This window comes from Haliotis asinina, chromosome 11 (assembly GCF_037392515.1).
Source record: "Haliotis asinina isolate JCU_RB_2024 chromosome 11, JCU_Hal_asi_v2, whole genome shotgun sequence".
NCBI classification, from domain to species: domain Eukaryota; kingdom Metazoa; phylum Mollusca; class Gastropoda; order Lepetellida; family Haliotidae; genus Haliotis; species Haliotis asinina.
The window spans coordinates 32,814,086-32,837,490 of NC_090290.1; the positions used below are offsets into that span (position 1 = coordinate 32,814,086).

The 23,405-nt window shown below is 38.2% G+C and overlaps 1 pseudogene; it reads right to left on the bottom strand.

Annotated features, from left to right (window-relative positions):
- Positions 1 to 23,405, bottom strand: part of LOC137255371 (mucin-19-like) — a 194,076-nt pseudogene that overhangs the window by 150,802 nt on the left and 19,869 nt on the right.

A 23,405-nucleotide genomic window follows, 5' to 3' on the forward strand; every position in this document is an offset into this window, starting at 1 on the left:
CGAGTCAGCTAAATCGTTCTTTATAAAGAAGTTTCAAATGTAATCCTAATGGATGACGTCTCTTTAGCATCTCTAATGAATCCATCCTTAAAGTACAATTCGCGTAAATCACATTGACGGTTCCTTTCGGTTCAAGAAATGTCAAGTATCCTTCACCACATGGTACACACGGGCAGCCTCACCTGTTGTCTCGTGCTGGCATATGACAATTTCAGATACCGAGCTAGTTGCTGGCACAAGGATGTCTGATACTTTGCCATTGACGGGAACCTAAGCATGAAAGCAACAACATGAAACTTTCACATAATCAATTCATGCATCAACGGATGCAATGCAAATGCGACTTTATACACTCAAGACTACAGATGTCGAGCATATCGGCTAAGCAATAAAAGCGAAGAGCTGGCATTTCTAAAGAAAGTCTCTGAAAGAGCTGACAATCATATCTTCATATATGTAGTCTCGAAAGCTTGAATAAATGCTTACTTCAAAAACAGATGGATTTTGTGGATCCTCAGTGCCAACACGTTCTTCGAAGACTTCAGGTTTGTCTTTTCCAGCTGGAGTGGTTACTGTCACTGGATTTGTACTTGGTGTAACTGGCACAGTAGTGAGGAAAACTGGTTTGCCATCAACGGTGCCTGGGGTACTGCTAGAGGTATCAACTGGTGTCCCATTGACACTGAAGTCCTCAGGTTTGTCGTCAGTTACCAAGATAATCGTATCAGTTGAAGGTTTGACAGGGAACTCAGTCTCCTACAAAGTTCAAACAAAATGCTTTATTACCTTCACTTGAAAATTCTTTCACCACAATCAAATGGTTAAAAACAAATCTTCTTTGCGCTCATACATTCTTCAAGCCAATATTTTACACCAACTTTATTAAACTGCTCGTCAGCATAGTATATACATTATCATTCAGTCTATGAGCGTTTAATCACATCGGAAAATGTTATGTACGTTGTTTATTCAATCAGCACATAGTCTCTACAGACATACCCTAGGATTTGTGGTTTCCGTAGGAGGCACTGAAGTGAAGATCGTTTTAGATGTGACCTTCACTGTGTCAACATAGGGTGACTCGTCCAAAGGTATTTGTGACAGAGGGTTGTCTGTATTACCGACTGGGGATGATGTCGGTGCAGGTGATGGGTTCTCACTTGGGTTCATCAGATCAATCTTGTCACATGGGGTCGTTTCTGTAACGATGTCATACAACCATGTGTCATAACATTTTCTGGAAGTGTTTGTAAAAGCAAGTCATAGGTCTTCATTTTCATTAAAACAAAACCAACTCAAACTAACCCGGCACATTAGGGATATGACGGGCACACATATCACATCAACAATATCGCATGTGTGTACATTCGACCCTAGGACACGATTGTATTACGTTTTTCCAACATTAACAAGGACAAAATGGGGCACAAATGTCCAATTGAAAATTACTTTGGTACTAAGTATTGTAAAGTGACGTAGAAAAACATTTCTGTACTGAGCCACAAAATATACTAGTGACATTATTTCTTTTACCCGTTGTTGTTCCACTGGTTGTGGTTGTTCCACTTGTAGTTGTTGTACCACTGGTTGTGGTAGTTCCACTTGTGGTTGTCGTTGCACTGGTTGTGGTTGTTCCACTTGTGGTTGTCCCTAATGGAAACAATGGAATTAGGTATGACCATCCAGTCTGTGTTTTATCAACAGCAGAAAAACAGGGCATTTAACCAATGTCATCATCAGACAGGGTATCTGAGATATATCACAGATCTACGTGTTCAACATTCTTTCAAGCTTGAAGTACCAAAACAAACAAACATCAATGCCAGATAAGTGTGCAAGGGTACACTTCGAGTCAGCTAAATCGTTCTTTATAAAGAAGTTTCAAATGTAATCCTAATGGATGACGTCTCTTTAGCATCTCTAATGAATCCATCCTTAAAGTACAATTCGCGTAAATCACATTGACGGTTCCTTTCGGTTCAAGAAATGTGAAGTATCCTTCACCACATGGTACACACGGGCAGCCTCACCTGTTGTCTCGTGCTGGCATATGACAATTTCAGATACCGAGCTAGTTGCTGGCACAAGGATGTCTGATACTTTGCCATTGACGGGAACCTAAGCATGAAAGCAACAACATGAAACTTTCACATAATCAATTCATGCATCAACGGATGCAATGCAAATGGGACTTTATACACTCAAGACTACAGAAGTTGAGTATATCGACTAAGCAATAAAAGCGAAGAGCTGGCATTTCTAAAGAAAGTCTCTGAAAGAGCTGACAATCATATCTTCATATATGTAGCCTCGAAAGCTTGAATAAATGCTTACTTCAAAAACAGATGGATTTTGTGGATCCTCAGTGCCAACACGTTCTTCGAAGACTTCAGGTTTGTCTTTTCCAGCTGGAGTGGTTACTGTCACTGGATTTGTACTTGGTGTAACTGGCACAGTAGTGAGGAAAACTGGTTTGCCATCAACGGTACCTGGGGTACTGCTAGAGGTATCAACTGGTGTCCCATTGACACTGAAGTCCTCAGGTTTGTCGTCAGTTACCAAGATAATCGTATCAGTTGAAGGTTTGACAGGGAACTCAGTCTCCTACAAAGTTCAAACAAAATGCTTTATTACCTTCACTTGAAAATTCTTTCACCACAATCAAATGGTTAAAAACAAATCTTCTTTGCGCTCATACATTCTTCAAGCCAATATTTTACACCAACTTTATTAAACTGTTCGTCAGCATAGTATATACATTATCATTCAGTCCATGAGCGTTTAATCACATCGGAAAATGTTATGTACGTTGTTTATTCAATCAGCACATAGTCTCTACAGACATACCCTAGGATTTGTGGTTTCCGTAGGAGGCACTGAAGTGAAGATCGTTTTAGATGTGACCTTCACTGTGTCAACATAGGGTGACTCGTCCAAAGGTATTTGTGACAGAGGGTTGTCTGTATTACCGACTGGGGATGATGTCGGTGCGGGTGATGGGTTCTCACTTGGGTTCATCAGATCAATCTTGTCACATGGGGTCGTTTCTGTAACGATGTCATACAACCATGTGTCATAACGTCTTGTGGAAGTATTTGTGAAAGCGAGTCATAGGTCTTCATTTTCATTGAAACCAAGCCATGTTTAACTAATCTACCACATTAGGGATATGACGGGCACATATGCATACAGCATATCAACAATTTCACATTTGTGGTTTTATCGACATTAACAACGAGAAATTGGAGCGAAATATTATTTTAGCGACAAAGCATTGTAAACTGACGTACGATAACTTTTCTGTACTGAACTACAACATATACTAGTGACATTATTTATTTTACCCGTTGTTGTTCCACTGGTAGTGGTTGTTCCACTTGTGGTTGTTGTTGCACTGGTAGTGGTTGTTCCACTTGTGGTTGTCGTTGCACTTGTAGTGGTAGTTCCACTTGTTGTTGTTCCTACCGAGGTAATTGAAATACACATGTGTTTCCAGACTTTGTTTACTGTTTACATAAGATTCTGATTTGTTTTTCTATTAATGACTAGCAGACAAGTAACGTCAAACTACACAAATGTAGGAGTAAACAAACAGAATCGTTACTTCCAAGATAATCAAACTTCTCAGACCTTTCAATTGACTAAAACATTAATATTTTCAAATTGCATTGTAAACATCACAGTGTGATATAAGAAAAGAGGAATATCACAGATGATGGCCCGTGTTTCTTACCGTTTGTCTCCAATATGAAACCCCTGAATGTGTAGAGGATAGCAAATTTTATGTCAGCAAGTTTTGCGGATAAGATATTTGATATCTGTCTAGTGTTTAAATGTGGTAAAGTCATGTTGTCTTCTCGTCATGATCATTTCAGAGTTAACGTAATAAATGACCACTTATTTGTAATATTCGCTTAGAGTTAGTTTTCCTTTGTAGAAATACGAAAATATATGATGTTAGCATGTGATATATGGTACCTTCAGCAAAAAACAATTTTGTAGCTACCTGTGGTTTCATGTTCACAGATATCAAGACGTGAAAGAGTCGCGCTTTGTGGCAAAATGATGCTTTCAAGAGGTCTGTTGATGAGGAACTGTGGATAAAAAAGAAATCAACTGCTGTAAGGAACCACTTTAAGTTCCAACAGTCCAAGATATAACATTATTTACCAGTAATGCCATTACTGAACAAATAAATTTGATATCAGAATTGAGTATGCTGGAATTCATTGGAATTCTGGAAGTCTAATTTGGCTGGAAATTTGTGGCATCGCATTTAGCCAGATTCTGTAGTCAGATTATTTAGTCATTCTCTCATTTAGTCATTCCCTAGGTTGAGTCTCGATTATCGCAATGTTGAGGTTATGTAGCTGGCATATTTCTAAAACGAAAGGAACATTGAATACACACTTTTCATAACTAAAAACTTCGTTAACTTCTTACTTTGAAAGTTTGGGGTCCAGTTGATTCTCCTGTGATCTTTTCATATACGTCTAATAAGTCTATTCCAGTGATCCCGACCGTAACCTCTGTGCTACCTTTAACAACATCGGCTCTTGTAATAAAAACAGGAACTCCCTTCCTAGTTCCTTCAACACTATTAGTTACATCAACTGGATTTTTGTTTACAGTAATTCCTGTTGGACGAGCCTTTGTGATCAGGATTACTTCATCCGTACCGGGATCCAGAGTGAAAGATTTTTCCTGAAAAACCAAAACCAAAATGGAAAAAAAACAAGTATAAGAGATTGTACATCATACGTTCGATGTTTACATCGACATTGAATTTAATGAAAAATATTTCTACAACGGAAGATCTCTGTAAGATGTTATAGCTAAGACAGACTATTTGACAGAATCGGTGGACGATGATGTAGCCAGATTTTTACAGGTTTTAGGGGATTCAACTATAAACCCCACTTGCAATTTCAATAAGATGGGTGGACCTTATTTGAGTGTGCTACTTTTCGCAATAACGACTGCCGTTTATGACTTACTTAGGCTCGTCTAGCTCAACGTTTCAGTACCTGATCAGTTGATGTCGTGGTTTCCAAAGGCAAGAAGATGTTTTCTTCTGAAGAAACTACATTATCCACCAATGGATTACCAGGGAGGATTATTTCACCAAATGAAGACGTTACTACTTCAGGAGCTGGTGCTGGAGAACCATCTGTAGGTGCCATCAAGTCCCTCTTCTCACATGGCGTTGTACCTAAGCACAATGGACAAATCACGTGAATCATCATCGATGATATTTTCCCCACATACCACTGGAACACGAAGAAGGAATACACTCCAGATAAATAGGCAGGATTTCTTTTCTGATCGTAACAAGATAAATATATAGCTAATCAATCAATTAGTAACAAATAGACAACAGACATATTGATTACACTGCCTCAAAATGAAATGTCTCTTCAAGTTCCATGAAATATTGTGCAATCAATGTCCTCAAATCCTGGATCTGATTCCAGTTAGAATTGTTTGCCATCGACCTGTTCTGGTTTCTCAAAGGATCGAAGAACAGGATTTATGACCTGACTGATGACGTGTCAGCTTATACAGGTTTAATGTTTACACAGGTATTATTCCCTACAGTAGTTAAAAGACGGGTATTCATAGGGACCTGTCACAGTAGGAAAACAGAAGAGTGAATAAATACTCCGGGTACATGTTTGTTCCCAATTGACAAATTTGAGTGCATCATAGGATACCTGTTGTTCCACTTGTAGTAGTTGTACCACTTGTAGTAGTTGTACCACTTGTAGTAGTTGTCCCACTTGTCGTTGTACCTTGGGATGTAGAAACAATTTATTATAAACGTAAGTATTTTCAGTGTCAAACGTTTAATTTAAGACACTTATATTCAATCTGTCCATACTAATAAATATAACCGCACAAAATATTACTTGTATGCACATACAAAATGCAGACACGGTTTTTCCATATCAGACAGTGATGTGAATGAATAAAATTCACCTTTTCACGCAAATATGGACATTGAGAATCGGGACATCCAAATGAAATTTCACGTACTGGCATCAAGATTTGATCTGTTCAAACTTTGAATCCACGGATACATTGTTGATACATGTTACATTTAATCTTCAGTAACCCATGCTTGTCAAACGAGGCGACTACCGGGATCTGGTGGTCAGGCTAACTGACATACATGAGCTCTCTGCGGTTGATGACTGGATATTTTTATCAAGATTCGGTAACTTACAAACCGCTGCAACATAGCTGAATAGCTGACGTCAGCAAAAACTGAACTCAGTCAATCACTCAAATCATGAATAGCTTCAGAAAGCATTTTGATGGACTGGGGGGTACGATATCTATATTTTGTACATCGGGTTGATCTGATGACGTTGGTTCATATAGATATTAGTCACCAGAGAATTTCCAAAAGTATGAAGTTTTACTGAGTTTGACAAAAACAGGTAACGCTAATAAAGACAGAACATTGCGCAAAATAACTTCAAACACTTACCATATGTGTGGTAAGGAACAACATATTAATCAATGAAGGCCCTCGTACATAACTTGAATGGTTGCACTGGGAAATTAAGATAAAGAAAATAGTTAAACAGCCTTACCTGTTGTCTCGTGCTGGCATATGACAATTTCAGATACCGAGCTAGTTGCGGGCACAAGGATGTCTGATACTTTGCCATTGACGGGAACCTGAAGATGAAAAAAAGCATCATGCAACTTTCACATAATCACTCCATGCATCGGTATATACAGTGCAGATGAGAGTTTATACCCTCAAAACTATCGGCTCTGAACATAATCAATAAAAGCGAAGATCTGGACATTTTATGAAAAAAAAGTAGCTGAAAGAAATTGGAATTACTTCTTAACATTTGTAGTCTAAACCTTGAACAAATACTTACTTCAAAAACAGAAGGATTTTGTGGATCCTCAGTGCCAACACGTTCTTCGAAGACTTCAGGTTTGTCTTTTCCAGCTGGAGTGGTTATTGTCACTGGATTTGTACTTGGTGTAACTGGCACAGTAGTGAGGAAAACTGGTTTGCCATCAACGGTACCTGGTGTGCTGCTAGAGGTATCAACTGGTGTCCCATTGACACTGAAGTCCTCAGGTTTGTCGTCAGTTACCAAGATAATCGTATCAGTTGAAGGTTTGACAGGGAACTCAGTCTCCTACAAAGTTCAAACAAATGCTTTATTACCTTCACTTGAACATTGCTCCACTACAATCAAACGGTTAAAAACAAATCTTCTTTGCAGTCATACATTCTTCAAGCCAATATTTTACACCAACTTTATTAAACTACTCGTCTGCATAGTATACAGATCGTCATTCCGTTCATTAGCGATTATTCACATCCGAAAATGTTATGCATGTTGTTTTCTCATTCTGCACATACTCTCTTAAGACATACCCTAGGATCTGTGGTTTCCTGAGAAGGCACTGAAGTGAAGATCGTTTTGGATGTGACCTTCACTGTGTCAACAAAGGGTGACTCGTCCAAAGGTATTTGCGACAGAGGGTCGTTTGTATTACCGACCGGGGATGATGTCGGTGCTGGTGATGGGTTCTCACTTGTGTTCATCAGATCAATCTTATCACAAGGAGTTGTTTCTGTAATGATGTCATGTATCATTAATTTTAGTCGTTATATTGAAAGATAAATTACCACACATGAATCAGACTAAACCAGTGTGATTACTGCGATTTGAAGTACAATGATATAGTCACTAATAATGAATTGTACCAAAAGGTACAAAATTGAATTATTTCAATTTACCTGTTGTTGTTCCACTGGTTGTTGTTGTTCCACTGGTTGTGGTTGTCCCGCTTGTTGTTGTCCCTGGTGGAGAAACAGTTTCGAATCTCAAAGCAGTCAATACACTGTGACAGTGGTAAATATACATCACAAAACATGTGGCACTGATCTCTTTAAAAACAATCAGTGTAATGTTTTCCTAAACACATTTGCAGTCATACCTGTTGTATGATAACAAATCTTGACCTTGATATTGCTTTCATCGACAGGTGTTGATGGATTGGCAGACAAAATGATGAATTTTGGTCCAGTAATTGGCACATCCCCGCTCTGAAATCATTTACATGTTTGATTAAACACTGTCAAAGTGCCAGTGTCATATATCCATGCATCTATTTCGAAACTAATCTTAGTTCATCGTTTACTATACATTGTATTGAGACATTTATTGATATAAACGCATGGTACTTAATTTCCATGCATGTAATATAGTTCATTAGAATATTGCTACAACACCTCTTATGCAGTGAAGCCATGCATGCAATGAAAGTGGGTAAGTTACTTGATTTTACGCTGCTTTTTAGCAATATGCCAGCAATAATTCGATGAGGGACACCTGAAAAGAGCTTCACACATTCTATTTACTTGAGGAATCCCATCCGGGTGTTCAGTGTGACCAGCGAACACTTTAACCGCAATCATCCCTATAATGAGTCCATTGAGCACATACTATTCTCGTGTGTTTAGATTTATTGCCCTTGACTGCGATCGTATCAAACATAACTTCAAGCAGAGGGGCACAGCATAATGAATAGGTATTAAACAAAGACATCCAGGAAGAAAAGCTAAACATGCTGTATTAAGTGTCATTGTAGGACCTTTGGTTGATCAACTTGTCCAAGCTGCTGTTGCACCTGGTAAGAGGAAATTCAACACTTCATCCACTATTTAGATAGCATGTGAGAATAATGATAATGTTAGTATGACACTTCGGCAAAAATATAGCCATATTCACAGGTTTGAAAGTCTGATAAGTAATGTTTATCATTTCCAAAAAGTGTTTACGTCACTTTCCTGGACACCTTACACAAACACACAGGTATGGGTACAAAGTTTTGTACACACTACCGATTTTATCAGAGATCTTTGACTGAAACTAAAGAAACAGTTTCAAACTCATGCACAAACATTGACATACGCATACTCAATAGAAATCATCAGGAGGTTAGCAGCTCACTTCAATCGATTTACATCAGGTTTACCTGTGGTGCATTTTCTTCAACAAAGGTCTCACTTCCAGAAACTGGTGTGTAGGTCCCTTCTGGAGCGTCTCTGTACACGTACACCTTCTTGTCATCGAAAGAAAGTGTTTCACTTGGACTTTCAACACTGTTGTCTACAATAGACACCAAGTCGTTAACAACGGGGAATTATGTCACCAATAGATATCGAGTTTTCACGTGAAAAGCCGGATGAGAAAAAAGCAGCATTTTTTCACAAGCAAGACATTGCTCAAGACACTGACATGATATTGTGATACTTATTGACGCTTAAGTCACCAACCCTAAATTTCAGAGAGAGAAAGAGATTTTTACCTTTCTTTAGTGGTTCCGTACTGTCTCCTGTTGTTATAACAATAATGTCCTTCGGGCCAGTAAGAGTGACAGTAGCCTGAAATTATGTCGTCATTGTCACATAGATTACTGAGTCTGACGAAGTCTAGTATATTATACAATGGTGATGATTAATCTGACATCGCATGGCTCATACTTGAAGTGCTTCAAAAGACCATATAAGAGACTTCATGAAGACATTACCATTTGTCTATAATCTCGCATTATATTGAAAGCATCGGTTTCTGCTGAAAGAACTTGACTACAATTGCCGCTGGGTGAATGACGTTATTACTGTTATCACTGTTATAGTTTATACTGACATCATCATTATACTACTTTTGAGTTTTGCACAGACACTCTTATGTGTCTTGACACTGTAAATACCTTGGAATATTTTGAATCATAACAGACTCGGCTTACCTCTTCCGGCTCTAACGGGTTTAAGATGCTGCCATCAGATGGGTTTGTGACTGAGACGATGTCTCCACTGTCAAAAATACTAACAGATGAGCCCGCTTTTTTCACTGCACTGGGGAGATCCTGTCCCTCCATGATATCTTCACATGGGGTTCCAGCTGTAGCAAGAATAATCAGTCAATCGCCACACAATTTGAAGAGTACATATGTATTTATCGTCATGGCACCTGGAATGAAACCAAAACCAATGGCCCAAACTAAGGATCACCAGATATCATCACCAAACATCATTGAACTCACCTGTTGTCGTTCCACTTGTAGTTGTTGTACCACTGGTTGTGGTTGTCCCACTAGTAGTTGTTGTTCCACTAGTGGTTGTTGTTGCACTTGTGGTTGTTGTTCCACTAGTCGTCGTTCCTATGAAAACATTTCAAATACTTGTCCTTTTGGTATCTGTATTCTGTAGTCTTTAGGAATGAAGTTCAATGGTGATTGTAATTTGACAAATGTTTTAGTTACATTCAAAATTAAATGAAGTTCAGCTGTCTTTTTGGCAGTAACAGAACAAGACGACTGCTGCCGTCCATTACAACACACAGAATCTATAGGCATCTATGTTCTGAGGAAAATTCCTATTTATATAACACGCCTTTTTGTCTTAATTTTTCAAGTACATAAAACATTAACTTCTCTAAGATCTAACATCAGCAGGATGATCGACATTGCAAATCCTTCCTTTACAAACACAAAGGCCCCTCCAGTGAAAAGGCGATTCAGGTTATTATTAAACACAGAGTTGTAGCCTCACCTGTCGTCTCGTGCTGGCATATGACAATTTCAGATACCGAGCTAGTTGCGGGCACAAGGATGTCTGATACTTTGCCATTGACGGGAACCTGAAGATGAAAAAAAGCATCATGCAACTTTCACATAATCACTCCATGCATCGGTATATACAGTGCAGATGAGAGTTTATACTCTCAAAACTATCGGCTCTGAACATAATCAATAAAAGCGAAGATCTGGACATTTTATGAAAAAAAGTAGCTGAAAGAAATTGGAATTACTTCTTAACATTTGTAGTCTAAACCTTGAACAAATACTTACTTCAAAAACAGAAGGATTTTGTGGATCCTCAGTGCCAACACGTTCTTCGAAGACTTCAGGTTTGTCTTTTCCAGCTGGAGTGGTTACTGTCACTGGATTTGTACTTGGTGTAACTGGCACAGTAGTGAGGAAAACTGGTTTGCCATCAACGGTACCTGGGGTACTGCTAGAGGTATCAACTGGTGTCCCATTGACACTGAAGTCCTCAGGTTTGTCGTCAGTTACCAAGATAATCGTATCAGTTGAAGGTTTGACAGGGAACTCAGTCTCCTACAAAGTTCAAACAAATGCTTTATTACCTTCACTTGAACATTGTTCCACTACAATCAAATGGTTAAAAACAAATCTTCTTTGCAGTCATACATTCTTCAAGCCAATATTTTACACCAACTTTATTAAACTGCTCGTCAGCATAGTATATAGATCGTCATTCCGTTCATTAGCGATTATTCACATCCGAAAATGGTATGCATGTTGTTTTCTCATTCTGCACATACTCTCATAAGACATACCCTAGGATCTGTGGTTTCCTGAGAAGGCACTGAAGTGAAGATCGTTTTGGATGTGACCTTCACTGTGTCAACAAAGGGTGATTCGTCCAAAGGTATTTGCGACAGAGGGTCGTTTGTATTACCGACCGGGGATGATGTCGGTGCTGGTGATGGGTTCTCACTTGTGTTCATCAGATCAATCTTATCACAAGGAGTTGTTTCTGTAATGATGTCATGTATCATTAATTTTAGTCGTTATATTGAAAGATAAATTACCACACATGAATCAGACTAAACCAGTGTGATTACTGCGATTTGCAGTACAATGATATAGTCACTAATAATGAATTGTACCAAAAGGTACAAAATTGAATTATTTCAATTTACCTGTTGTTGTTCCACTGGTTGTTGTTCCACTGGTTGTTGTTGTTCCACTGGTTGTGGTTGTCCCGCTTGTTGTTGTCCCTGGTGGAGAAACAGTTTCGAATCTCAAAGCAGTCAATACACTGTGACAGTGGTAAATATACATCACAAAACATGTGGCACTGATCTCTTTAAAAACAATCAGTGTAATGTTTTCCTAAACACATTTGCAGTCATACCTGTTGTATGATAACAAATCTTGACCTTGATATTGCTTTCATCGACAGGTGTTGATGGATTTGCAGACAAAATGATGAATCTTCGCCCCGAAAGTGGTACGTCTCCGCTCTGAAAGCATTGGCATGTGAAATATGATTTTTGACTAAACAGTATCAAAGCACCAAGTTATATACATTGATGACATCTGTTTCGAAACTAATCCTGGTTCCCATTTTCTATGTATTGACAGATCTTTAAATGAAACTGAAAAAAAAGTTTCAAACTCATGCACAAACATTGTCAGACGCATACTCAATAGAAATCATCAGAAGGTTAGCAGCTCACTTCAATAGAAATCATGTTGAACTAATCACGATCTATATCAGGTTTACCTGTGGAGCATTTTCTTCAACAAAGGTCTCACTTCCAGAAACTGGTGTGTAGGTCCCTTCTGGAGCGTCTCTGTACACGTACACCTTCTTGTCATCGAAAGAAAGTGTTTCACTTGGACTTTCAACACTGTTGTCTACAATACACAAAAAGTCGTTAACAACTAGGAATTATGTCACTAATGGATATCGAGTTTTTCACGTGAAAAGCCGGATGAGAGAAAAGTAGCATTTTTTTCACAAGCAAGACATTGCTCAAGACACTGACATGATATTGTGATACTTATTGACGCTTAAGTCACCAACCCTAAATTTCAGTGAGAGAAAGAGCGCCAACCACTTTCAGAGAGAGAAAGAGATTCTTACCTTTCTTTAGTGGTTCCGTACTGTCTCCTGTTGTTATAACAATAATGTCCTTCGGGCCAGTAAGAGTGACAGTAGCCTGAAATTATGTCGTCAGTGTCACACAGATTACTGAACTTTTATTGATTACATTTTCATAACTGACAAGGTCATTGCTGGAATTCAGCATTTATTCCCAACAAATATTAATCCGAATTGAACAAGAATAGTTAACACGAGCATTGCAAAACTAGCTAGTGGGTACATTGACAGCTATTTAGTATTTGTATTATGTTTCCGTACAAGACGCCATAGGTCACAAACTTGTGTCATTTCCAGGTTCTGTTTATCCTCAGACAATTTCTTTGGTCGTGTGACTGATGGCGATTGTGATTAGTTTAGTGTATTCATAGGAACATACACTGCCTATCTACACAGAACTCTGTTCAGAGAAACAGGATTGGCTCTGACTGGTATCTAAAGAAATCGCGACAAATAGAGTTTTGTAAGGCTGTATACTTCATATTCAATAGTATTGTGATTATGCTATATTGCTTTCCTTCCACTTCAGTAGAGGACAAATGAGTGACTATGTTTGGCTGATTGTGGAGTCTAACGTGGTCTGAAATATTATAGAATGGTGATGATTAATCTGACATTGTGTAGATCATTCTGCTTCAAAAGACCACTGGCATTTTGTCTATAATCTCGCATTACATTGGAAGCAGCGGTTTCTGTTGTTTTAGAAGGTTAGCTACAGTTGCTGCTGAGGGAATGATTTTATTGTTGTTATCACTGTCATATTTTATACTGACATCATCATTATACTACTTTTGAGTTTTGCACAGACACTCTTATGTGTCTTGACACTGTAAATACCTTGGAATATTTTGAATCAGTCCATAACAGACTCGGCTTACCTCTTCCGGCTCTAACGGGTTTAAGATGCTGCCATCAGATGGGTTTGTGACTGAGACGATGTCTCCACTGTCAAAAATACTAACAGATGAGCCCGCTTTTTTCACTGCACTGGGGAGATCCTGTCCCTCCATGATATCTTCACATGGGGTTCCAGCTGTACCAAGATTAATCAGTCAGTTACTACACAATTCGAAGAGTACATATGTATTTCTCGTCATGACGCCGGGATTGATCCAAAACCAGTGGCCAAAATTACTGGTCATTAAATATCATTTTAAGAAATACATCATTGAACTCAGCTGTTACTTTAACGTCTTGAATTCATTTGACAAATTCGTGAGAAATCCAAAGAACTTTCTCATTTCAGTAATCTGCATCTAAATAGATGCGCCACTGATAAAGAGTATGCTCAGACTGTTCAAATGTATTCTTTTACTCTATTAGTACCCTATTGATGGGTGAGTATACTCGTGATCGTTTTAACCGCCATGTTAGCTTCGTGGAAACTTACCTGTGGTGGTTGAAGGTGTACCCTCTGCAAAGCAGAAAGTAATAGGAGTTATCCATCTATTTGCTATGACAACTCGTTTGTACTCGTGCAAGATAAGTTACAATTAGGGGACCCTTGTGCTGATAATCCCACTGGTGGTATGACTGAAGCTCCAAATGTTAGAATAAGATCAATTTGCTCAGTGCAAACCTTCGCTGTTACAACTGTTGATGTAATAACAGGATTTTTAGGAAGCCTCATAGAAGGTTCTGAACCACCTGTATAAGTGAATGCTAGAAATTTATTTCATACATTTAATTTAAGCGTCAATACATTGGAGAATATATCGATATGATATTTTCAGTATACACCAAGAAACTAGAGTCCACGTGACGTAATTCGGTCTATAAGCGAAGGAAATGGGCAATCTTTTTGAATTTATCTTCCCGTTACTAATCCGCTAGGTGCGCTGATCCGGACTGTCCAACATTAAACTGACAGCGCATGGCGTATGCGCGATGTGCGCCATACGTGTTACTGTTACACTTGGAGAAAGTTAACCAGTATAGCCTTCACTGTCACCGGGAACGTTCACGCTGGTGCATGGACAGCATATCTTTTCCCTTTTACGATGATATATCAAGTGTTATGTCCTGAAATATTTATTCTATGATTTTATGATACACCTGGGATAGGCAAGACTGCTCACATTGCAAGTGTGAATCGCGAAATGGTAGTCAGATGATCGTTTTCAGGCCATGTTTTGTCGTTTTGTCGACGTTTTGCAGTCGGTAATTTACGTCTGGCACTAGATGTCTCAGCACCACACATTTTAAACTGCAGTGTATTTTCATTGTATATGTACTCAAATCGCCTTAGTATTACGGCCGATATGGCTGCATTCATGGAATTCACTAAGGTGGGGAGTTGATGCGATGCGCGAAATGTGAAATGTTCACTGAAAGTCTTGTTATGTAAATTCCATTGGGTCGTGATGGGATTGAGATATTAAGCACCTACAGAGGAAAGTAAGAAACAATGGTGAAGTAATGGGCATAACTAAAATCCCTACTGTACTTTTTTATGTTTCTAACGGTTTGTGATGCATGAAATATTAATTCACTCTATAGATAAATAATAAATAAAAATACTGCAAATTTCTACAATAACTGCATTTTAATTATGCTCAATTAAGTGTATAAATTAAAACGTAATTCTTAAGTTTTAATAAAGGAAATAATATTAAAATATTAATTTATTAAAATATACTAAGCAAAACTACATTAGGTTAAGTACATATTCAAGGGCACTTTCCAAATGTTATTTTAAATTACACAACTAAACAATACATATATTCATATTGATAATAAATTTCGGTCTCTAATATAATAAATGACACTGTCAGCATCGAATGGTTTACATTTTCCTGCAGTGTCTATATACATCTTGTCTTCACAATGATCAGATTATTATAATAGTCATGAAAAAGTTCACACTTTACTTTTTAGCCCTCGTTCTTTATGTTTTGTTGCATTAATTGATTTTTCAAATTCTAACACAAATATGCCAATAAAGTCAATATCTTTTTCCACTTTACATTGTATTTGCATTGCACAATGTTGTAAATCTGTCTGATTCTTTGTATGCTGGTGTATGTACACTTTAATATTAAATTACACATGCAGGACGTTATTCAGTCATTGCACATTGTACTGTTATTTGCTATAATATAAATAAATGCATCAACATATCTTCATATAATAATTGTGGGGTTAAATCCAAATGTATATCATCTGAAATATATATTTGAAAATGAACATATTTTCTGTGTTTATTCCTAACAAACAGACATAACCTAAGTCTTTCTTTCAGAGCTGTTAGATAGTACATGGTCTGTCATGAGAAATATTTTGTCAATTTAATGTTACCATAACAAGAAACATGAGATGTCATTTTATGATTCACATACTCTTGGGTGGTCAGAATTATATGCTGTTCGTGCGAAATCTCTGTAAATATATTAAGAGCTTTAAGTGGTGTTAAACTGAGAAATGAATCAGTAAAATAACATATATAACAGGACTCACAACACTGACTGGTGGACATATTTTAGAAGGGATAAATATTTTATTTCAAACTATGATGATTGGTGTTTATCATGCAACCGACTAACTGCTTGGACAATAGATGTATGGCACTTGTACAAGTATACATAAAGATATACAGTAGTGTCAGAATTTAAAAATCAAAATGGTTTCAGATTAGTGAGGAACTGCCGCTCAAACTGTAATATTTATGTCGCTAGGTAACTGTTACATTCTATGCGGAATTTCTTCAATTTGAGGGACGTGTAATAATCACAAATTCTCAATAAAGAACTTCCAGGGAACACTCTTTCGCCAGAGGTGTATCTCCGGATTTTCTTTTACGTTGAGATCGGTGGTAGAATAAGAACTAGTTGTAAGATTTTAATGTGGTAATAGTTAAAGAATTACTGTTGGGAATAACATAAGGGCTAATAACGTATAAAAAAGAATTTTCATTATTTCACAGATGCTACGACACCCGAGACTTGCTCTGTCTTGTGTTCTGTGGTAGGAAATGCCGTGACAATATAGCAGCTTTTCATGGCGTTTTCCCTGCTATCTTCTATCGTGTCAATTCGTACTGCATTTGGAAATTAAACAAACGATGCCTTTCAAAACTAAAAATCAAAGCAAAACGTGTCAGTTAATGGTTTTTCGTCGTCAATGATCGTTTCTTCAATGAAGTTGACCACGGCAACGCGTTTGCTGGGTTCTGTCTTTACATGTAGCAAGTTGTCGCAGTCCACTTTGAGTCGGGAACCAGACCAGAAGCGAGAAGTTTGACCGTCGCTTATATCATTTTAAAAGGAGAGTTATCGCCCCTCGCAACAAAAAGATCGCCCATTGTATTATACTGAGTACATAATACAAAACCGTATGTTTTCAAATGATCATTTATACAGCATTGTACCTCTTTTCGTGTCCTTCCGAATGCAGACAATATGCTGCATACAGTATATGTGACTTGACATACCTACAAAGTCACTGCTCAGTGAAACGCGAGTATTTAAATTTCAAAAAGAAAAATGTTGTTATATGTGTATGACAAATGATTGCATGCAATTTGTTTATGGCATTCTCCTTTCTCTCTTACCACAGTCAGTATGTTCAATCGTTCAATCTTCAATAGGCTGGTTGAAATATAGTGAGTATATCCTAACTAGCAAAGGGTTACTTTAAATTGTATCTTAGTATGCATGGTTAATGCACTGCTATCTTTTCCCTCTGCATTTAAAACCACCTCATTTCTCCGTGGAAGAGCAAATTTTACTGTATTTCCAAACGGAATTTCATAATCATTGTGATTTCGAAATAGGTTCAAATTTCTGAAATAATAAACGCGTTATGCTTTACCTGTTGTCTGCGTAATTTCTGTGACAGTAGTGGCTGAGGTTGTTGCTGAAAAACGACAAGCAACATGTTTGGTTGACATATACGTGACATATTATGTGACACATTCGTGACACGAATCATATCCTATGCATTTCTCTAATTTTCTAAATTTCTCAAAGGCAAAAGTTGTGGATATTTTTGTTTGTAATCATATGATCACATATTTGCCCCAGAGACAGAGTGTTTGCAAATAATGTTAAAAACGCAAGCATTAGGTAGTTGTTTGGAATGAATGAATGCTACAGGACGCCTGCCTGTCGTGAAACATAGCCAGGAATGTTCTCTTTATGAAGCCAGAGAACTTGATGTTTGTCAATTCCACTGAATCTATTCAAAGGAAGTGTAGAAGTCAGCAAAAGCATCTCTGTTCGTTCTCTTAATATTCGTTCTATGTGGGATACAGAGTCGTGAATTTACAATGGCTGCTTTACAGTTTTTGCAACAGAACAGCAATTGAGTGACGTTTCACTACTGAAACGGCAGAGCACACGTTGCTTGAGCTGTACCGGAACACTAATGATGTGTTACTCTGAGCCCACAAGATCTCAGTAATTATGATCCATTGAATAAGTGTGGGACTGAATGGAGCGACGTTTACCACGTCATCCGAATCCTCCAACAACGCTGCAGAAACTCCACCAAATTTTACCAACAGGCCTCATTACTAAGAAAACCTGCCAATCTTGTTCGTGTTAATTTGTTCATAACCAAAAAAATTGAACGTAAAGTTAAACGTAATATCTCTTTAAGGATTGAATACTATATATATTTTACCGCATCGGATGTCGTCTTCATCTTCGCAATAGGGTACCCCTTGTCGTGTTGTATTACAGTCACATTTACCGTCACAGACAGCTGTCTTGGGTATGCAGATGTTCACCTCCATGCACCATTCCTCCTCACTTGTACATGGTACTGTATTGAAGAAGAAGCACTGGCACTGCACTCAAGGTATTACAGTTTCCCAAAAGCAAGACGTGTGCATGATTATCACACATTTTATATGAGAAACAAGTAAGAAATGTTATATGGACACAATATTCTTTCGCATAGAATCTTTGTTAGAATCGAACCCATGCATTGCACAGCTGTAATCACTAGGCTACCCTTCAGCCATTGCAATTCTCATACACACCCGGGTTGAAGCCGTAACGTGCATCTCACCTGAAGGAGTGGTACCACTTGTTGTTGTACCACTTGTTGTTGTACCACTGGTCGTTGTACCACTGGTTGTTGTGCCACTGGTTGTCGTCTCGCTTGTTGTCGGGATGGTTGTTTCTGACACACAAGAAGTATTTGAATGAAATGTATAAACTGGTATGCCTTTCTTATTTTAACACACAAGTAATATTACAACATATCTGTGAATCTGGGCCCGATTTCTCGAAACAGACTTAAGTATTAACTCAAATCTGAAACTGAGTTTGACAATTTGAAACTGTTGAATCTTTATCCCAACTGCATTTTTGGCCCAACTAAGTCCAAACAACTAAAGGCAACTGTCCACCAAATTCAGATTGTCTACTATGTGTGAGCTGGATACCAATTTCCTTTCATTCTAGAAAATGCATGTGCCTGCATTCTCTCAAATTTGAGCAAAAACGTGAACTTAAGTCAAAACTCAGACTTAAGTTTCTTTCGAGAAATCGGGGCCTGGTCTACTTGTTAGTACAGCATTACATTATAGCATTTTTGTATGTTTTGTTCAGCAATACGGGCGTCCATGCCACCATCACGTAAACAACAAATAATCCATCCAACTAGTGGCTGAAGTCATGATTAACCACACCATCAACAAGTAGACCCGATTCTGTGTCAGATGGCTCTTATGAAAAACAGTTGCTGCGTGGCATCATTGGATTCCAAGGGATTCATTCTATATAATTTCATAACGGATCAGTTATATACGCATATACGTACCTCCTGGCTCGTAGCAGGCTTCAACCTCGATGTCATGGATAACCGTTACTGTCAGGAGAACCTTTATCTCCACCAGAATTTTGGCCACTTTATCTCCAGTTATGACAAACTTTGCGATGTCATTTTCAATTGTTGGATTCTATTTCAACAGAAGAAAGTTACGGCTCAGTTAATAATGTGACTCAACCTGATGGTAGTACAAAACAAATTTTACACATTAACGCTATGGTCCCTATGTTAAACACACAGTAAAATACGTTCACAGTTGAGTTGATCTATGATCTTTGAAATTACTCATCTGCCTTTGCTTTTCTATGATATTTAATGGCCCTTCTTTGAAATTACTCATCTATCTTTGCTTTTTGTCACATTTTGAGATGTCTCCAAAACGCAATATACTGGATGGTTCTCTAACTTAATTCAATACTTTCGATATTCCAGGTTCGTCTCAGCTCTTGTTTGGTCTATGAATGCAAAGAGCGTTACTGAATGCACGCAGACAATTAGACCGACAAACACTATGACGCTTTTACCTATTGTTTGAAGGGCGGACAAACGGATATAGAGACTGACAAATTTGTTATACAGATATGAGGATGGTGGGTTTAGAGGCGGTGGTGGCGTGGTGATGATGCAGTCGCTATTGATGACAAAGAAACAAGTATTGTCCATTTGGATACACGTGCCGATTGCCAGTGGGAAAACAAAAGAAAAGATAATAGAATAACCACTCCTTAACTTTGAAACTGGTTTGCTGTTGATATGCGTTAGCTGGTGATTACCTCATAAACTTTCTTTCCTCCTGCTGGTGTTTCTATCATAACCTTGGCGTCGGTCATGTTGTCAGCTCCGAAGCTCACTCCAAACACTTTCGGTTCTGTCCCAGCTTTAGCAATGATAGTAAGTTCCAGTTCAACATCCCCATCCACAGTTGTGTTGAAACTTCCCCCGTTGGCAGCCAACTGTGCCATGACGTTATTATCCTTGGTCTGTACGATGAGGTAGCCGGTTGACACCTTCTCCACATCACACTCCGGAGCTAGGGTAAATAACAAATAACACATATAAGCTTGAGACTGTGAGCAGGGTTGACAACAGTGACGTTTAATAATAGTGGGTGGTTGGATATTGTTAAATAGCAAATTGTTACAGCAATATATAAATGAATTGTACATCAACGGCCCACGCGGGAGGGGAACATGCTTTTCAAATGGCCAAGGAAACAGTCGATTCTTTAACAGGCCGTTGTCCTTATCCCTACAGTCAAAATATTTAGCATTCCGGAAATGTCCATATCTAATATTTCCAGTAGTTTGAATATAATTGACTTCCAGCTTATGTTTCTGTAGTTTGTGAATTTGTGTTTGTGTCAGCAGCGTTGAATCAGTGCCAAATTAATCTCAAAAACTTTGTAATGGATGGTCCAGCTAGCGTCCAAAGAAATTGTTCAAGAAAAGATAGCCTCGGAGGGTGTATGCGGAAGTAAGACCGTCAGGTATTGCCCATGAGGCAATCCTAGTTTTACTATCAAGAGAAGAGAAGAAGATAGTACTTACTTGTTGACATCGGCGTTGCTGTAACACAAAAAAGAATAGTGTTAAAAGTTTTAAGATAAAAAGTTTATAAATAATATTTCTTTGAAAAATGAATATTCATTCAAATCAAATAAGACAGATACCGTGCGTTTTCTACTTACTGCATCCCTTCTCGTCAGATCCATCCCCACAGTCATCATGGCCATCACATCTCCGGTCCTTGGGGATGCAACTATCGTTCTCCACACACTGTGTCTCATTCCTTGGACAAACTGTAATAATAAATAACATAATTATTATTAATGGTTTCGTTAATCTATATGCCCCTTTACATGCTTGTAAAATCGTTTGCTTCACTTCTGGCCCCTCTTTCATGTTATTATTTTAGTTGTGTTAAAGGTATCTTTTCACATTTATGAGACCCATGAAGTTCCTGGTTAGATCTGGTCTTCAGCATTTCATGCTTGTTGCAAGAGGCGACTAACGAGGTCGGGTGGTCAGGTTCGCTGAGTTGGTTGACACGTCATCGGTTACAGGTAGATCGAGACGCATGGTGTTGATCACTGGATTGTCTGGTCCAGACTCGATTATGTACACTATAGCTGTAATATTGCTGAGTACGACGTTAACAACAAACCAACTTACTTACTTACTCCATGTGCCTTGGAACGTCCACATATTGGCTGAGATGTAGGACTATTTATTTCAATGGCAACAAATCACGTAAACGTTGGAAAGACCTTTCAGTTTAACACGATTTCATCTCTGAATGTATTGCAATGACATTTAAGGGACCAGTTTACTAGAGGTCCCAAGTATCATGTAAAACTATATGATTAAGTTACACAACACAAACCAACCAATGATATTTATTACACACTACAAATAATTTATCCTCCAGATAATTTGAATATGAGACAACCCTTACCATGGCAACCTGCTTCATCCGACTTGTCTTTACAGTCTGCCTCTCCATCGCAGACAAAGGACAGTGGCATGCACATTGTTTTCACGTCCGCACACGTGAAAGTTTCATTGCCGCATGTTATGTCTGAAAATATATCCATGTGGTCATATATGTTGGAAAGGAATATAGAACAAAGTATTATAGACGAATGATATTGATAATAGAATAATCGGGCAGTACCATTTGATTGGTGGTCGCTGTAGAATCTTAATAGCATGATGATACAAACACATCACAATAATAAATTACACTTACTGCAGTTTCTTTCGTCGGATCCATCGTCACACTCTTTGAGGCCGTTGCAAGTGAAGGTTTTGGGGATACATTGTCCAGAGTCGCATCTGAACTGAAGGTCAGTGCAGGTTCCATCTACAATCAACACAAGTTACCATTTGTACATCTCAACATTTTGTTGTTTTTACATACAGGTTGAAACGGAATGCATTTAAAATGCAAACACTAATATGAATACAAACACATGCGTAAGCGACTGTTGCTAAAGTGATTTCATATGCTCAATAGATATTTTCTTCCTCAAGACGTTTTTCGTGTGTTGAAACACTTCCCTATCATAACCATATAATTGAATCCAGGTATTTTTCTTCCAAAATTATCATCCTGTTTATTCCAGGTATTATTATTATTATTTAAACTGTCAGCCAAATAAACCCACATAAAAGTGGTCGCGTTCCAGTCTTGGGTAATAGTTGTATGAAGCTTGGCCATTAGAATATCCATGACAAGTGTATTGTTCGTTTCGGGTTACCGTGATGTCAATATTCCTGTGCTTAAAGTGGAAGACAACAAAGGATTAGAGTCTCTCTTCTGTAAAGTGTCCATTTATAACAAATGTTATCGAGAATTCCAATAATCACTCTTAGCGCTAGTTGTTTTTTCTAGCCAAATATAAGAAATGAACTGGTTACATACTGCAGTTGACTTCATCTGAGCCGTCGCTGCAGTCCCTCATTCCGTCACAGACCTTGTCCTTACTGATACACATGAGTACTCCCTGCACTTCACCACAACTGTGTTGTGTCGAGTCGCATTCGCCACATGTCTTGCCAGTACATTGCAGTTGGCCCTCTTTACATGTGCTGTAGCACAACAAAACAGTTATAGCACTCTTCACAGGGACAAATATTTAGTTCAGTAACACCGCTAATAAACAGAAGACGCTCCATAAAGTCATTCGACAGGTTATATGAACATGGGAATTTCAGGCACAATCACGACAGGATACATGATACTACCCAAATGCTTGCTGGATAGATGGTTACACGTCTTTCGTTGCCTCTTGGTTAAGGAAAGATCACAGAGGCCGTTATACGTTTGCGAATAAGTTACCATGGGCATTTACCATATGCACCTTCAGTTTCCACGACCACGGTCC